This window comes from Sebastes umbrosus, chromosome 9 (assembly GCF_015220745.1).
Source record: "Sebastes umbrosus isolate fSebUmb1 chromosome 9, fSebUmb1.pri, whole genome shotgun sequence".
NCBI lineage: Eukaryota > Metazoa > Chordata > Actinopteri > Perciformes > Sebastidae > Sebastes > Sebastes umbrosus.
The window spans coordinates 3,646,783-3,665,126 of NC_051277.1; the positions used below are offsets into that span (position 1 = coordinate 3,646,783).

An 18,344-nucleotide genomic window follows, 5' to 3' on the forward strand; every position below is an offset into this window, starting at 1 on the left:
GTATGTACGCCTGGTGTATGTGTGTGTTTGTGTGGTCTCCAAGGAGAGGCTGTCAGGATGGACTGGAGGTCGGCGCTAACAGAGCATGGGAGCAGAGACTCAGCACTGTTTAGATAACTGAAATGGAGGAGGGGGAGGAGGAAGAGGAGGGAGAGGAGGGAGAGGAGGGAGAGGAGGGAGAGGAGGGAGAGGAGGGAGTAAGTTTAGGCCACATCTTCCTTCTAAAGGTCGCTGTCACATTAGAGAAGCTCCACCGTCTACCTGCCCTGTAAAGGTAAACCTCATCATGAACTATCATGTCTGGCTTTCAAAACCAAAAGTCATGTTGTGTAAGAGAGGAAGCTCCGTATTTGTTCCGCTACCTCTTAAACCTGCTGTATATCGCAGTGCTTGTGTCGTATCGGTGTGTGTATCAGCCGGTATCGGCAATCACTATTGCATTCTGAATTTCTACACAGAATAAAAGATATTAAAACAATGCAATTTTACATCATTTTGGTTATTATTATTGATAATGTCCAATAATTGGATAAGATCAGATCTAATAGAATCTCATAGGATAGGGTGGGATGTGATTGGATGCGATAGGAGAGGATTGTGTTGGACTGAATAGAATAGGATAGTATCAGATCTAGGGATGCTAATTTTGAAAACTTTTCTTAACCGATAACCGACCCTCGTTAACCGATTAGTGCGTCTCATGCAGCGGTGCGCCAGCTGCAGTGCAGGAGCACAACAGACAACTGAGTCCCCAGTTCACCCGTCAGCTCTGCTGGTAGTTTAGTGCTTGCCGCCGCCACACACATGCGCTCTGTCAGCACGGCGTAACTTCAGTGACTTTCTGACAGACCGTGTGTGGGTTTGTCAGTGGCGTTATAGCTGTGAATGTAGCTGTAGTAGACAGTGTGTGTACAGTTTATTTGTCGGTGAATAAATGCTACGAGGCTACAACTCGCTCCTCTCAAGCGAGCTATAGACGGGAGCTGACTTCCTGTATCTGTAACGCCGGCTCAGATTCTCTTAAAGTGGGCTGTTAGGGTGGACCAGCTTTTCTCCTTAAAGTGACGAGTTTTCCTCTGCTTTTTAATTAATTATTAACATTTCTTTTAACCGTTTTAACCGGTTAAAATGCTTAATATCGGTAAACTGTTAAACGATTAATTATTAACATCCCTAATCGGATCAGATCAGATAGTGGGACAGCGTAGGATCGGATCGGATCGGATTGGATTGGATAGGAGAGATGGCAGAAACAAAGATAGCAGGTGTGCTCGTTGAGCTTCCGCGCAGGTTCACACATGCATGTGTGAGAGTTTGAATGTGCCAGCTTGCTTGGAACAGCACATAGACAGTCTAGATGTGAGTCATCCTTCACACCTGGTTCAGTATGATAAATGCCCAAATCCTTTCAGGAGCGATCCAGGACCTGTGATCATTATAGACACTAAAAGAGATTACTAGACAGCAGCGATTCTAATAATCGACTCACGCTGGATGATGATGGTGATGATGTCAGTGCCTCTGTGGGGAAACTGGCTGGAGGATGATGTCATGGACTCAACGCTAATCATGTCCAAGGCTCCACACTGGTGTCTGGGAGCCTGATTGGATTGGCGACAAGCACAATGGATGATGTCATCCGTCTCACTTGGCATTGGCCCAATTGTGCCATGGGCACTGCCTGTGTGAGTGATGAACTGTGCTCATAGCAACACTGTTAGAGCTAATGCTTAGTGACAGAGAGAAAGCCCGACAGAGGAAAGAAAGAATAGAGAGTCACTTTATCTGGAGAAGTAGCTGCCTCCAGGCTGTTTTTTGACCCGTTCTAGTTGGTTTTGAATCAAAGACTCCTACCTTTTGATAGTGCAGGCAGCCACAACGCTGTGCTAAAGCGGCCTGTACGGTGTGTGGAGTGGAGCTATATTATGATTGTGAATCACGGACAGGCCCTCACAGGCACTGGCCTGCTTTTTATGTCGCTCCATCAAGAGAATATTGTGCAAGATTGGTGTTGGGCAGAGACTACAAGTGATAGACTACAAGACACGGTCGCAGGTAGAAACGTAAAGGAACGCTCACTGTGCACTGTTTGTCTGTATCACTGTCATTTGTCAAGGGAGGTGTAGGATTGACTGAGTCTTAGCCACCCCTCTTCTCTGCCGCTCGCACACCAATCTGAGGTGACAGAAATGGAGACGGAGTGTTTCGGCAGAGAAAACCCATCTGTCACCCTGGCAACGGGAGAGGTGGGAGGGGTATTATTCTTCAGCAGAGACACAGCACAGGCCTGTCAATCAACGACGCCTCCCGGAGCCTCTGGTTGCGAAGTGAGAGGAGGAGAGAGAGGTTCAATACGGACAGACATGAGTCAGGAAGTGTATAGAGACAAAATGTGAACATAAGAGAGATAAAACAGGAAGTGATAGTGGGGTAATGGTTTACTTCAGATACACCTGGACTGTTGATGAATGCACCTGAAGTTAAGAATGTTTTACGTTACAGTTCAGGATACGTTCAACTTTAGAATGCGTTAAGTTACACTTCTACAATGTTCAACTTTAGAATGCATTAAGTTACACTTCTACTATGTTCAACTTTAGAATGCGTTACAATTCTAAAATGTTTAACTTTGGAATGGGTTAAGTTACACTTCTACAATGTTCAACTTAAGAATGTGTTACGTTACAGTTCTACAATGTTCAACTTTAGAATGTGTTACGTTACAGTTCTCCAACGTTCAACTTTAGAATGTGTTACGTTACAATTCTACAATGTTCAAGTTTAGAATGCGTTACATTACAGTTCTACAATGTTCAACTTAAGAATGCGTTATGTTACAATTCTACAGTATTCAAGTTTAGAATGCGTTACATTACAGTTCTACAATGTTCAACTTTAGAATGCGTTACGTTACAGTTCTACTATGTTCAACTTTAGAATGCGTTACGTTACAGTTCTACGATGTTCAACTTTAGAATGCGTTACGTTACAATTCTACTATGTTCAACTTTAGAATGCGTTATGTTACAATTCTAGAATGTTCAAGTTTAGAATGCGTTACGTTACAATTCTACAATGTTCAACTTAAGAATGCGTTATGTTACAATTCTACAGTATTCAAGTTTAGAATGCGTTACATTACAGTTCTACAGTGTTCAACTTTAGAATGCGTTACGTTACAGTTCTACTATGTTCAACTTTAGAATGCGTTACGTTACAGTTCTACGATGTTCAACTTTAGAATGCGTTACGTTACAATTCTACTATGTTCAACTTTAGAATGCGTTATGTTACAATTCTAGAATGTTCAAGTTTAGAATGCGTTACGTTACAATTCTACAATGTTCAACTTAAGAATGCGTTACGTTATAATTCTAGAATGTTCAAGTTTAGAATGCGTTACGTAACAGTTCTACAATGTTCAACTTAAGAATGCGTTACGTTACAATTCTACAGTATTCAAGTTTAGAATGCGTTACATTACAGTTCTACAATGTTCAAGTTTAGAATGCGTTACATTACAGTTCTACAATGTTCAACTTTAGAATGCGTTATGTTACAATTCTAGAATGTTCAAGTTTAGAATGAGTTACGTTACAGTTCTACAATGTTCAATTTTCTTGTTCTTCCTTGATCTTGTTCAGTCCGTTTCAGTCACATGCAGCTCGTCAATCCACCATTTAAAAACTGAGCAGTGTCCAGGTTTGAGACAGAAATAGCTTCACTGTTCCTTTCAAGTAATGTCTACTAAAACTGGTCATAGGTTTCTGGATAAATTAGTATTCAGTGCCTTCAGAAGTAAAAGTTCCTAATTTAATTTTGTGCACAGAGGTGATTCAGTCACTGTGCTGAAGAAAGCCAAAGGCAATGAGTAACAGCCATTCAATATGAATATAAAGAGTTCAGCACTCTAAATGCATCCTGTAGCCTTTTGGCCATCCTTTAAGTCTCCCTGCTGAAAAGATTTAATAGCAGAGAGAGTGACAGGGGACAAGTAGAAGAAAGAGGGAAGACATCAGTTACATTCTGTCATTCAGGTATACTGTACATGAGATTTAATGGCTTTTAGATTCTCTTTTACAGACCTTTATAAAGCTACGAAATGAAACCGTGATAACATCTGAACACCTACATGTTCTTAATGTCTATAAGACATTCATCGACCTCACAATAATCTATTCCTCATGAAAGACTAAATGACTTCTCAAAGCCGTCAAGGGCACAAAACACAACGGACTGGGCAAGAGTCGGCGGAAACGACGGAGGTAGCAGAGCAGCAATAGTCAAGTGTTTTATTCATATCCACATACTGTATGTACAGTGATGTTGCTAGTTATGTGTCCTGTGTCTCTGACGCATTATAATCCAAAAGGACACTGTAAACTCACTAATGACGAATGAACATATTTTTTCCGTGATAATGCTGAGAGAGAGAGAGAGAGAGAGAGAGAGAGAGAGAGAGAGAGACATGCAATGCAACAAAGGTCGGAATCGAACCTGGGACATTGTGGTTATATGGCATGCGCTGTAACGTTTCGGCTACCAAGGCACTCCACAACTCCATGTTGAGATCATAGAAATAAAACAAAAGAAACCTCGCTGTAAAAAAAAAATAATCCACCCACCAGTCACCACTTTCTTACCGTCTGGGCATCTATCTAGCGCAGACGAGACCTCGTGTTCACAGTCTCAATCATTGCGGGAGAGATTAAATGCCCTCGCTGCAATGAGACCAATCCTCGCAGGATTTCATTTCCACAATCAAGGCTACAAACTTGGTAAATAAACTCACGTGGCAACCGATCGATGCTGTTTTCACTTATGTCGATGACCCGATTTATGCTTTACCATTCAGGGGATGCGCCGTGTTGAAAAAATGTTTTTTTACCGGCGGTTGCCATCTTCTTACCATCTCTGCATAATATCTCGTATAAGACGAGATCCCGTTGTGTTGATAGTCTCAATGAATTCAAGGACGTAAAAACTCTTCTCAAAAAGAAAGAGAAAAGGCATATTACTCAAAATATTGAACTATTAAATGTATACAGTGTATTACAGCTCATTTAAATTATTATCGATTGACAAACATTTTCACGTTCTTTTTTTGATGCAGAAAAAACATATATATATATATATATATATATATATATATATATATATATAAATGTTGATTTAAATATAAATTAAGTTATTCTTAAAAAATATATTGATATTCTGATTTGGTAAAATGTGTGAGAGACTAGAAGGGGAAGCAACTGAGTATGGAAATAAACATTAAACTTTAAACTCTACATTTTCAACATACATGAATATATCCATAATTATAACCATATATAACATCAAACACGAGTTGAACACTACAATTTGTCTTCTTCAAATTAATTAAAAGTAATTGAATAAAGACAAACTACAGAAAGAAATCAATATATAACAGGAAAATGATTGTATTAGACAACTCTGAGTGTTTTTCTTCTGTGAAGCTGTAATATTTAGTGCAGTAGTGTGTACAGTGTGTGCTCTGAAGCCTTGGGGAGATACATGATGTCAGGACCAAAGCCATCAACATGGATTCCTGGAGCTTCGCAGTGACCTAGTACGAACCAATCAGTCCCCGTATCCTTTCCCTCCGTCTCAGTGTCAACATGAGACACGACACATGTCACAAACTGTCAGGCACAACCATGTCAGAGCAGCTCAGATAAAACACACCCGTGTGCCCTGAAATCATTGTATGCACAAGCAAACAGCAGAAAAGACTCACGGGGCTGTTTGACAAAACGAGAGTACACATCTTCTCCCCTTTAGTCCTGCTAAATATTGCAGCTGGCACGGATTTGGACGAGTGCTGTTCGCGCGTCTTTTGATGAAGAGCACTGAAACATCAAATAATCCTTCTCGTCTGAAGGGAACATTGCAACCCTGAGATTCCTCAACTTTAAAATACGAGAATGTCTCCAATTTACGCATTTTGATGGAACTTTTTGTGTCCAGGAGAGCAAATCTGAAACTCTATGTCCTCGAGCGGAGAGCACATTTCCCTCCGTGTGGCCATGTAATCCCCTGAACCCTGCTGATCCCAGAACCACAGGGGAGGGGGGGCGGCAGAAGCCTTGAAGCCCATCAAAGGAGCTCCGTCCTGGGCAGGCTAAACACAGACAGACCCCTTCACCCTGGGAGTCCCGCAGCAAACAGAAGGATTATGATCCCTTCTTGAAAACTCTGCGTGTGATTGACATCCAGACGTATGCTACACATGACTATAACGCTGTTAATTACATCTTCCTCTTTGACGGAGTAGTGGGGGGTAAGTGCTGCGTGGGAGGACGAGCCTGTGAATAGATGCTTGTCATCACAGCCTCCTCTGGTTGGTAATGACAGGTGGCAGCGTGCGCAGGTGAGGACAGAAAACTTGAGATGATAAAGCTTTCTGCTACACCCACTAAGACACACACACACTATATGGAAGGTTAAAGATGTCACACTGAATCACCGAGACCTCCTCTAACACACAGTCATTTTAAAAAACAATTACAATCGCTTTTCTTCCTCTTCCTCTTTGTGTTCATCTCTATTTATTCTCCTCTCCCACCGGTGTGTTTCATGCTATCATACATCTGTGAATTTCTTAGCAACAGACACACACACCTTAACTGCACTGCAATGATTGTGCACAGCTTATACATTGGAATTAACATCAATTTATCAACTTGTTGCAAAGGCTGATGGGAGGAGGAAGAAAGGCTAAATACCACAGACCAGGAAAGAAACTGAAAATGTTCTGATGTTCTTTCTGTACAACAAACATACGCATATGAGATACCGGTAGCTTGTATCTCTTGTATATCTGTATATTTATCTGAACTAATTACTGGCAGAGAGTCAACATGGAGCAAACTAAGAGGTGATGCCCCAGAAACCAAATATAGCCTAGATTTAGAAGATGCCACTTGATGGTTAAGAAAGTTTGGTATGTCATGTTTTGACATTTATAAAATAGCTTTGCTCACCACCATTTTCATGATCTCTATCTATAGACCACATAGATCACATGGCTGGTTCTGGGAATCCCGCTCGAGCTTTATAAAAAACTTTCAGTTCTAAATGAAGTTTCTAAACGGGGATGTCCGAGAATTGTTCTTTCTGTCTAAAGTTCCCCTTGTGTGTGTCAGCATATTCAAGGCCAGCAGTCATTTTAAGGAAATAGCTGATGGTGCGTTGATTACTGAATTAACTATTCAGGCTGTTCTCATCAACCGTTCTTAGCTATTCCTACAAAAAGTAATGGACTGTAATTCATATATATCCCAAGAAATCGATTAATCTACGTATTTATGAACAAGGAAGTATAAAGAACAACAAACGCCATGTAGGGAGGAGGTCGAGGTGGATGGGTGGGTCAAAAAACTGGACTTTTGCACAGGAGACCGCTGTTCGTACCCTCGCGTCACGTGCAAGCCCCGAGGAAGAGCGCCGGTCGTTGATTACATTTTCATAGTGGCCAAACGGCGGTACTACAACTTCCGTGTCCGTCATGTGATACCATTGGGCCCAATTGGGACTTTTACCCATAGACTTACATTGGGAAAGAGACGTCTATCAATGAATCAACTTCCCACTACGAACACCTAAATAGCCCTTATTTATATCTTTAGGTCCTAAAAGTTGTAAAACGCACTAATAGCCGAATCCAGAGTTATTTCCCTTCCTCTGTTCATGTGAATGAGACCCAGACGAGGCTGGAGCGAGGGCTGGGAGGTGGGGTTAGCAAGCCGTGACGACAACGTGAAGGCTTTGACCCCGTGACCGAGCAATGGGCCCAATGGATGCGGAAGATCGCCGGAAGGTCCAGGTACTTTTCCAGTCGGAAGTCGAGCCATTTTGGCATCATGCGCCACTGAGTAACTTTCATAGGAGTGAACAGGGCCCCGCCTCCAACGCTGTATCCAGTTCTCTTAATACAACCATGGTCTCGTGTTGCTGGACATTCATAGCAAAACGCACGAAAAAGTAGGTATAACTTTTTGAAAGATATCGTATGAACCGCCGTATGAGGATACGTTGAACCATTTGTTAAACCTCACCCCGAACAGTGACTGTTGGGACATAAGTAACCGTAGACTTGACGGGTCTGTCAAGCTTTGGATTTCTCCACATGCTGAAGTGGTGTGCATGGAGTTTTAGTAAAAGCAATATTTGTTATACCAAAAGTTTGTAGGGTTGTGTCTTTTTTTGAGTCTGTCCAAAAACCAAAAACACGAGCACTATACCTGTATCAACTCCAGATCGTAATGTCCCGACCTTTTTGTCTTTGCCTAGAACACAGTATTCTGGCTCCTCTCGGGTCTCGTTATTGTGTCTGTTCAGTACTCACCACTTTCCAGATTTGCCTGCCAGAGGGGGGCCTACGGCTGGGAGTGTCAGACAACCATCCCTTCCCTCCTCGACCACCACAAAAGATGAGGGAAGGAGGGGGGGGGACACGGGACGGGTGGCGTACAGACTGAGCCATTCGCCCGAGGAGACAGAGAGGCGCCTGGGGGAAAGGGGGTACTGACTGGTCCAGGGTGGCAGACTAGACTGGGATCTGGCACTAACAGCACTTTGGCCGGCCCGCACTCTTCACAAGTAGCAGTGGACCAAACAAATGACGAGACAGCAAAGGTCTCTCAACTCTTACTGAAGCAAAGCCTCCAGGAATCTGTCCTGTGAAGTCTTTGAGCTCCCTATTCATGCTTTTCAATCTGGCCATCTCTCTCCTGAATGCCTCCTCTCTTTTTCTCTCTTTCCTCCCACTCATCCTCTGGCAACTAGCTATCTGTCTGTCCTGTTGTGAACAGTCTCTACCAGAACATCCTCGTGTTACATCACAGGCCGTCTTCCTTCAATGTCGCAAGTATTTTTCTTCCACATACAGCACGACTGACAGGCTCTAACTACGCAGCACAATGTGGTTTGTAGCATTAGATTGAAAACCTAATTTGTTTAGTAGGACTTGTAGCCCCATTTTACAAGCGATTTATATTTGTAACAGCGTGCAAAAGCACTTTCATGTTGTTTTGGTACATTTTAAGTAGCATAAATTATGAGTTTGCCCCTGGCAAGGCATGTTGGGCCCTGCAGGAGAGCCAAGGAATGACAGAGGGAGAGAGGAGGGGAGAGCGAAACAGACAAATACTAAAGAGTAACTGGAAGTCAGAGACACAGAAGAGGGAAGAAAAAGAAAATAACATCTTTGTGCTTTCTGCAGAAAGACTTTGAGGCTTTGGGTCAGTCAGAACCCGTTAAGGAGCCACCAGTTCTGAACAACTTTAAAAAGACAGTAAAATACAATTCACATGAAAGGAATGTAAAAATATGTGTGAGGGTGTGTTAGAAACCTAAAGGACACACCTAAAGGACATATAGCAGGTACAAATACTACCATGATAAAAATCACCAGTACTTTTTAGATATTAGTGTTCAGAACATGTCACATATAAAAATATAGAGTGTAAAGTGTAGGAGTAAAATTTAAACAACAACAACAACAAAAAATTACAATGAAGCAGGAGGATTAGGGCCACATTAAGGAAAAACAATAAAAAGGAGATTTCAAGAATAAAGTCGTAGGTTTACGAGAAAAAAAGTCGTAATGTTATGAGAATAAAATCAGAAGTTTAAGAAAAAAATATTATTATATATTATAAAGTAGTAATTTTACGTGTTATTTTAGAAGTTCTGACTTTATTTTCGTAATATTACGACTTTTTTCTTGAAATAGTATGACTTTATTCTCATTAAATCACGATTTTTTTCTCGTAAAGTTATGACTTTATTCTCATTAAAGGGATTGTTTGTAACTTCTTACACGTATAAATCATGCGGGTCGGTGTCCCATGCGCGCTCGCGTGGGGCTACGCTGTTCAGACTCAGACTCCAACACAAACTACACGGAAGCACCAAAACCTCTTGGTTGTATCTAGTGAAGCCCGTCTGTTAAACAGTGTTGGCGGCGGTCGGAGGACGCGGAAGAGACAGTAGCTTTGGTCTCCAGGACCGCAGTCTCTGCTGTACTCTGCTCCTCTGCCTGCTTGCCTTCGCTCACACACCGCGCTCGTTCTCGCTCCACTTTATTCTCAAATCTCCCTCAATGTGGCTCTAATACTCCGTCGTACCAAAGAAACATGTTGATGAAACTTTAGTTATTTCTTCATTATGAATATGGAGTTTAATTTGCTTACTATCATATTTTTTATTTCCTGCAAATAAAATGAAATGAGACTTTTTGACATACATACTGTGTTTGAAGTCACGGTTTTTAATGTTTTTTTTATCATTGTGCTCATACGGTTGGAATGCTGCAGTTTCCGTGACGACTATATTTGTGAACATGGCGTTCTCACCTCTGCTGGCTGATAGGGCTCGGTCTGATCTGTCAACTTGATTAACGGCGCTTCTCTGGGATGTCGCTCCCTCGTGCCGGGACCAAGCAACAGCTTTTGATAAAGGCGCAAAGTGTGTGTTATATACTGCATGCAAATGATTTTGAAGGGGGGAGAAAACAGCAAACAAACTTTGAGACATTGTGAAAGTGTGAAAGCTGCAATTAGCATCCGTCACTGATGCTGTTGCAACACCTCCGCTGTATAATGTGAGCCTGCCGGTAAGAGGGGAGCAGAGAGGAGCAGCAAGGCGACGTGATGAGAAACATTTGTATGTCTGCTTCCTCTGCTCTTCTAGACAAGAGCCCTTCTCACATGTGCAAGGAGCACCACAACGCTCTGTTGTGTAATCATTAGTAGAGGCTTCTGTTCAAGTGACTACACGCACACACACACACACACACACACACACAAGAGGAACTAACCTATAGACTGTTGAAGCTTAGAGAGGCAGAGTAAGTGAGTGAATGTCTGAAATACTGAGAAACATCCACATAAACAAACTGACCTCAGCAGCTCAGACATACTTGTAAGTTTCCCGCCTGCTTCCACATACTGTATGCTGGCTGAATCATCACTGTACTTATTTACGTCTGTTCACACACAGCGGGGGAATCACCCGTCAATCTGGGGGAAAACACGTGGTCACCACAAGATTAGGTATTAAGATTTCTCGTTAAAGAAGGAGGTTAAAGGTTAGGTATTTAGCAGTTAAAGGTTTATTATATTTTGTGTCATTTTTGTCAATTTAGCGTCATCATTTCTATCAATTACAATTAGGGCTGGGCGATATGGCCAAAATCTTCTCCCATGATATCGGTCAATTCAGAAATATATAGACTATATGAAATAACAACATGGTAAAGCCTATTTTTGTATACACATTTTTACATATACATATTTTCTCATTTTAAGAACTTGAGTGCAAAATGAACATAAGTTTTAAGTGAATTTATAGAGAAAATAAAAACGTTGTCAGACCCCTCTGCGTCACTTTTTGGTCGCAGTAAACACGTGCTTAACGTTGTGAATTAAATAAAAACGCTTGCTTAGGATTAGGTGTCCACTTAGTCAGGTGTAGGAAAAAACAACGTGGTTGGTATACGTTTTTACAGTGCAAATGTGACTGGACGTTGTGAACACGGGACACGAACGGTCAGCTGATTGTAAAGTGAAAGTGAAACGGATCACAAACAGCGGTTTCCTGGATGAAAGCCTTGTGTTTGTTGGACACATCCACCTCCAATTGCCTCTTTTGCGCTTTGTAATACATCACCACAGCACTTTCCCTGAGCGTTTACTGTTGCCGCGGATGGGTTCACATTGTAGTTACTGGAAAGCCTGATGAGTGTCGAGTGGAGTGCTATATATGCGTCTCATACCGCTGCGTCAGGAAGGCCAGACAGATATCTGTAGATGCTTCACACCAACTAAAATCTGAGTTTGAGCTGCTCCCATCTGGCCGTCGATTCAGGGTCCCGAGGGCGAGCCAGAACATATATAAGAGGTCATTTATTCCCCACGCCATACAGGTACTGAATGCAGAATGACTGCACTAGGGAAGACCTAAAGTATTTAGTAATGTGTAACTTATCCTCACCTGCTGCTGCTGTTTCCTGCCCATTTGCACAATTGTACGTCTGTTGTTGTATGTTTTGTAACAGTGCCAGTGCCAGTGTCAAAGTAAAGTAAGTAAAGTGAAAGGGTACCTATAGGGTGGCGGTATCGAACGCCAACGGCTGTGACAAAGCGTCAGTATTTGTCGCCCTGTGAATGAGAACAGGCCTACAAGAGTGACATAGCGTGCAAACATGTTGGTTAATTGTCATTACTCACTGTAGCAAGACCTTCTGCACCTGCTACAGCGCCTGTGTGTATACAAGAGAGAGAGAGAGTGTTTTATCTCTGCCCTCTGCTGCAATGTCAGACCCTTCCTCTTCCTCTTCCTCTTCCTCTTCCTCACCCTCAGGGCCCAGCAGCAGGCATCAGAGCTCCAGGGACAGCAGCTCACACACAGCCCCTCGTGGCCCGACAAGGACCTTTTACCACTCCCAATCTCATCCGCTTAATTATTTCCCCTCTCCGTCCGTCTCTCCCTCTCTTTTCTCTACAACGCTTCCCTTCAAATTAATTACCCCCCCTTCCAATAACATACATCTCACATGATGACAGCAGCAGCAGCAGCCAGGGTAACACCAGGCAATGCTCCCATAACTCCCATTATTCCAGCTTCTCATGTCCACTCAGTAGGGAGGTTTTTGCACATCCCCTTTCCTTGTTGTTTGAATTAGGTGAATAGTAATAATTAACTGAGTCTCATTTCCATATTCAGAGTCGGCCCTTTCACTCAGGGGTCCCGGTTAGCGAGTGTCACTCAGGATAGAAGAGGGGTTTTGCCTGCAGGGGATAGTAAATGAAAAGAGAGCCCATTGTTTCTTGTAATCTGCCCCGAAACTGTTTGGATAACCTCTCTGGTCTGGAGCTCGTGTGTATAATTGGATGACTCATTAGCCGACCAAAGAAACAGTTTTGAATAATAAATGAACATTCCTGTTCTGCCTCTTAGATCGGCTTTGAACTCAAAGGCTGTTGAATATATTATCTGTGGCTGTATTTGCAGTAGATGTACAGTACACAGACTAATAGTGTTATTAATTGTCTTTAAATAGTAAATTGTTATTGTTGTTATAGTGTGTGTGTAGATGAGAGAGAGAGAGAGAACCACTGCTTGCTTGCCCACAGCAACAACAAACCAGATACAGTAAGCTACCGGAAATAAATTTCCCTTCAAAATAAAAGCTACAAGCTATTATACATAAGTCTAATACTGATGTTAGTAATAATACCAATCTATAAATACAATAATCAAATTACAAAGATGATGACAGTTTGTGTACATGATATTATTCCTGGCCCCAAAAGCTTCAGGTTCACTCTGCATAAAGTTTGTGCGCTAAGTTGATTAACTTCAAATTTGTTTGGGTATATTTTAGAGATGTCAATCGAATCAAATATTTAATCGCAAATTATAATCAAATTTTGTATCTGTTCAAAATGTACCTTAAATGGAGATTAGTCAAGTATTTAATACTCTTATCAACATGGGAGTGGACAAATATGTGACAAAGTCATGTTTGATTTGTTATGTACTATAGGGCTGACCGAAGCTTCCACCGTTGCCATGGTATTCGACCTTAAAGGTCCCATATTATGCTAATTTTCAGGTTCTTACTTGTATTTTGTGTTTCTACTGGAACACATTTACATACTTTAATGTTTAAAAAAAACTTTATTTTCATCATGCTGTCTGCTTGAATATACCTGTATTTACCCTCTGTCTGAAACGCTCCATTTTAGTACATTTCAACAGAATTGCAAATGGAATTGCGTTGCTAGGCAACAGCTTGGGTCCATGTTTACTTCCTGTCAGCTGATGTCATTCACACATCCACTGCAACGGGAAATAAACTGGGACACATTTAAAATGTTTACGTTTAAAACTTTGAAATGGTCTAAATATTGTAGATTTGTGACATCACAAATGGACAGAAAAATCCTGACAGCTTGTTTCAAAAGCTCAGTTTCTGGATACGGGCTGTGTGTATTTCTCTGTGGATTAAGCGTTTTGATACTTTCACAGTATTTATATAGAACTTAAACCTAGTTTTATAGCCATGAAAATGTCACTTTTTTTACAATATGGGACCTTTAAACTCAGTATTGGAATGCATCTTTTTTTTTGTTCATAATTAAGTATATAATAATAATTATATATTATGCACAGAAAGATGTTGGTGCCCCCAAATGAGTCAATCACGCCCTCTTGGCATGTTTCCACCACCCTTTTCGTCATTGGTTTTATTTTGAAAAATCCAAAGCGGAAGCCTCATTATACTGCCTACACTTGTACTTGCCCGGTGGGTGTGTGAGTAGTTCCCTAGTCTCCTCTTCTCTCCTCTCTTCTCCTCCTGTCTTATCACTCTGCTCCGGGGACGTTGGATGAGCTGTGCGGTCCTCCGTGTCTCCGTGTCTCCGTGGCGCAGGAAGGACAGGACAGGACAGGACAGGACAGACAGGACGGACAGGACGGACAGGACGGACAGGACGGACACCTGTCCAGAGAGGAAGGACAGACATTTCCCACCAAGCAGCCTCTGGAGTCCGGCTCTCTACTTCTCTCTCTTCTGATGCCAGCTGAACAGGCTGTTTTTATTAAGCGCTCATTAATCTGGAATAATCTGGAGTTGTATTGATTTGACATCGGATACAAATCGGGATCAAAGATGGGGATTAAAGTGTAGTGCTGGTAAGTAGCCTATTAGAACACCACTGCTGTCATTATTCAGATTACTCTCACGCCCACAGCCCTGTGTGTGTGTGTGTGTGTGTGTATATTATGTACATGTGTGTTTGTGTGTGTGTGTGTATTCGGTTTTGGAACCCTTTTACGCACAGGCGTTCCATCCATGGAACGTTCTATTTACTGATTCTGGAACACCGTGACGTCACAGTTGGAACTTTACTAGCAACAGTGATGACATCATGTTTCCTTATCGCGTTGAAACATTGTAGCTGATGATGCTCGCATCACTTCACTACGATGGAGGCATCACAGTATCACGGTGTCTGTGATGGCGTGAGTCAGCGGTGTGTGTGTGTGTGTGTGTGTGTGTGTGTAAAGGGCGTGTGAGGGGATCCAGCTCATTCTAGGAGTCACTGCGTCTTCTTCTGCCTCTCTGACACATTCACAGGTGACAGTGTTGGATATGTGGACAGGTGACATTGTGTTAGTCGGTATAGATGGAAAACAAAGAGGCACTGATAAGCCGGACTGTGTTGTTGTGAAGGCTTATCTCTCTTAGCTTTGTGTAATCATTAACGTGGGAGTGGAGCCTCTGTGTAAACTCACTTCTGATTTCTTTATCAATTCATGTGTAAATTTAAGTCTAGTTATTTTTCCTTACAGGATGAACAGGTGTTGACACTCTATTTTCCTCGGAATGAAAAAAAAAAAAAATCTGCATCATCCACCAAAAGCACCCAAGAGGTGGTATAAGCAGCCCTTTTTTCACCCACAGGCAATGCAGCAGCAGCAGCAGCTTGCACAGCTTACCAACACAAACCAAAAAGGATTTGTTATCTGTCTGTTGCAGCTTACTGCAAGGTGCATGAAAGTAAGAGACCGGGCTCTTGTCAGAAACCAGTTAGGTGGGGGGAGGAATCCTAGCTGTTGATATTACCAGTTACCAGTTGAGGCACTTCTTTGCTCCCACACCCTCAGCAGCACCGGTCTCCTCTCCACCTCCCTCAGACCTCACAGGAGTGAAGCGCTGGAGTGGTAAAGCGTCACGTTTCCACACCGTGCTCTTTCAGAGCTCTGAGAGGCAGGTCTGTCTTAACACATGCACGGCTGCTTCCTAAGTTATTTCCCCCCCTGTTTAGGATGCAACCCTGGGAACTGTGTGTTTGCTCACCTTGTGCACCTTTACTGGCACCATGTGCTATCTTTGTATTCCCAGAGGGGTGAAAAACAAACATGTTTTGTTCTGTGGTGCTTGCTGAGTGAGTGTTTTCTTTTGTGAAATGACAAAATGCTGTAAATCAATCATTTGATTCTCTCCTTGCAGTCTTGCTTGAAGTAATCTGAATCTTATTTCGATCCTGTTGCACAGTGGTGCAGAGGGTTGCGGGTTCAAACCCGGCTTGGGGCTCTTCTGTGTGGAGTTTGCGTGTTCTCCACCGTGTTGGCGTGGGCTTTCTCCGGGTTCTCCGGTTTCCTCCCACAGTCCAAAGACATGCAGGTTAACTGTTGACTCTAAATTGTCCCGTAGGTGTGAATGGTTGTCTGTCTCTGTGTGTCAGCCCTGTGATAGTCTGGTGACCTGTCCAGGGTGAACCCCGCCTTCGCCCAATGCGACCCCGAATAGGATAAGCGGTTACAGATAATGGATTTCGATCCTGTACCATCATCAGCACCCTTCGACTTTGTCCTCCAGCGATCCAGACTCAGTGCAGTTTATTCTTCCACCTCTCCTCCAGTCGAGCTTGTTCCCATAAAGCCTTTTGCTGCGTGTGACAGATTCTGAATTGAAATGACAGCTCGCTCTAACAGTACAGTAGATCCGGCGGGTTGTACAGGCATGAGTCACCCCCAAGTTAAAGGGGTCTGTCACAAGTCGCCGGTAACAAGTGTGGTACATGTACAGACTACAACACATGTTCCCTTCCAATTCAGGCCAAGTCTGCAGAGAATAACAGGTGTGCTGTTAATGAGGGCATCGTTCAGTTTGGTGAGATTTGAGAGAGGAGAGTTTCTCAGAGAGTGAGGCCGGTTATTGTGAGTGTGTACAGAGAGAGAGAGAGGGAGAGAGAGAGAGAGAGAGAGAGGGCAGGGTCTGTCTAGAGCAGGTCGACAGGGAGGTAAACACAGTAGCTGTTAGTCTGCTGGCAATGACAGCTTTATCACCAGCACAAGGTTTATGGCTGTGTGAGTGTGTATGGGGGGTTGGGGTGTGTGTATTGTAGATCAGACACTATTCTACGCTACAGACATGACAGCATTCCACTACTGCCTTGTGGCGGAGCAGTCCAATCCACTACAACATCCTACTGACATCTCTGTTACTAGTGCACGATGAATTCCGGTTTATTGTGTGATTGTTAAACACACGAGGAAACTTCTTTTTAAAATATATTTTTTATTAAATGATCAGTCACTGTGTGTCCATGCTGGGATAGGCTTGAAGCCCATCCCCCCCCCCCACCCTGCTGTGTTGGATGGATGTGTGAATGATCAGTCAGTCTTTTGTTCTTCTTCTTCTTCTTCTTCTTTTTTTGCTGAAGCAAAGACATTTTTAAATTTCGAGAAATAAAGCATGCATAACAATAAAAGGAAGCGAATAATAAATAGTAGAAAAAATAGATAACTGCAGAATGGAAACTCTTCTTTTTGGTACATTTTCATTTCTATTCATCTCAATTTTTCCTGTTCCTGAAAGTTACCTCTCTTTCTCCAGTGCCACTGGATAGTCAAGAATATTTGATGGGTTTTTTTTCTACCTTACATAAACGTCTCCCCGGTAAGAGAACTCGGTCGGTTGAAAACGGAGCAGAACATTGTGACGGCCTGTGTGTGTACCTGACAGGCCTTCGGATGTCCTTTGGCTACACGGCAGCTTTGCCACTGACACGGGGATGATGAGAGTGATCTCGCTGACAGGTCGAGACAGACGGGGTTCACATGTGGAATCACTCTGTCACAGGCGGCGGCGAAGGAGAGAGAGAGATAGAGAGAGAGAGAGAGGGGAGGAACAAGGGATTTTGATGGAATAAAAGAGAGAAGAGGGGAGGGTGTGAAAGTGGGGGGCTCAACAGGCATCTAATTACCTCCCAATAGGAGCCCCGACTCCATGGAAACGCTGTGTGAGCCGGTCTTAGCTGCCTCCACATGGCCTGCATGCTGTCATATGGGCAGCTATCGACAGGCTGTCTTTTATGGATCGGCTGGGTCAAAAAAAAGCAATGGAATATGATTAGATCCCCGGTGTGCTCAGTAAACCACTAGAGTAAGCATATGGATTACTCAATCAGATAAAGGCTCTGAGTAATTACATTCACATCATGAACTGTATATTTTAGCAGAATTTCCGTTGACATATCAGGCCGGAGAGCTTCTGCACACCTGAGGATCGGGTATGTAGTCGCCATTTTACCGACCTCCAAGTTCCTAAAGGCCACGTAGTCTGCAAGGTATCTACCTCCACTTAGTCTGCAAGGTATCTACCTCCACGTAGTCTGCAAGGTATCTACCTCTACGTAGTCTGCAAGGTATCTACCTCCACGTAGTCTGCAAGGTATCTCAGGTCTGACTCGTGTTCCGATTAATTTCAAAACTTGAACGAGGGTTTATTTGAGAAGCAATTA

The 18,344-nt window shown here is 42.8% G+C and overlaps 1 protein-coding gene and 1 long non-coding RNA gene across 6 annotated transcripts in view; one reads left to right on the forward strand and one right to left on the reverse strand.

Annotated features, from left to right (window-relative positions):
* The window catches only part of LOC119494008 (ras-GEF domain-containing family member 1C-like), a 70,242-nt gene that overhangs the window by 29,763 nt on the left and 22,135 nt on the right, over positions 1 to 18,344 (forward strand). The window contains exon 1 of one of the 5 annotated variants that reach the window (XM_037779605.1): positions 14,216 to 14,727. The exons of 2 other annotated variants lie outside the window; for them this stretch is intronic. The gene's annotated coding sequence lies outside the window, so the exon portion shown is untranslated. Of the gene's footprint in view, positions 1 to 14,215; positions 14,728 to 14,922; positions 15,208 to 18,344 lie in introns of those variants that run through there. 2 more of the 5 variants (XM_037779607.1, XM_037779608.1) reach the window with 2 other exon arrangements.
* LOC119494082 lies at positions 1,760 to 3,152 on the reverse strand. The gene is made up of 2 exons (XR_005208111.1): positions 2,443 to 3,152; positions 1,760 to 2,316 (listed from the first exon to the last, which is right to left on the reverse strand). It is a non-coding gene; the product is annotated as an uncharacterized LOC119494082 (long non-coding RNA).